A 434-nucleotide genomic window follows, 5' to 3' on the forward strand; every position below is an offset into this window, starting at 1 on the left:
GCTCCGCTTGGGATGCGCTGTCCCCCCGCTGCAGCCGTCCGCCGCTGCCCGCTCTCACGGGGCTCTCTCTCTCCCCAGCGAAGTTTGCAGGACGCTCAGAGCTTCGGGAATATAAGGGGAATACTTGCTAAATTCTGCCTTCTATTATTTATGTCCCGGCATGGTGAGTGATCCTTCATCTCCGGGGCTTTTCTCGCTTTGAGAGAGGTCGTGCAGAGGCGGGGGTAGGGATAAAGGAACATCCCTATGTTAAAGTCCAGAACGATGTTTGGAGTGCGCTAAGCAGCCCGATGAGATTTCCCTATTTTATCATTGCTTAGCTAGGGGAAGTTCGAGAGGGAAGAGCGGGCTGCTGAGCGCGGAGCGGCACCTCCGGGCTTCCCTGCGCGGCTCCCAGAGCCCCCCAGCCCGGCGCCGTGCTCCGGCCCTTCCCC

This window comes from Meleagris gallopavo, chromosome 6 (assembly GCF_000146605.3).
Source record: "Meleagris gallopavo isolate NT-WF06-2002-E0010 breed Aviagen turkey brand Nicholas breeding stock chromosome 6, Turkey_5.1, whole genome shotgun sequence".
NCBI classification, from domain to species: Eukaryota; Metazoa; Chordata; class Aves; order Galliformes; family Phasianidae; genus Meleagris; species Meleagris gallopavo.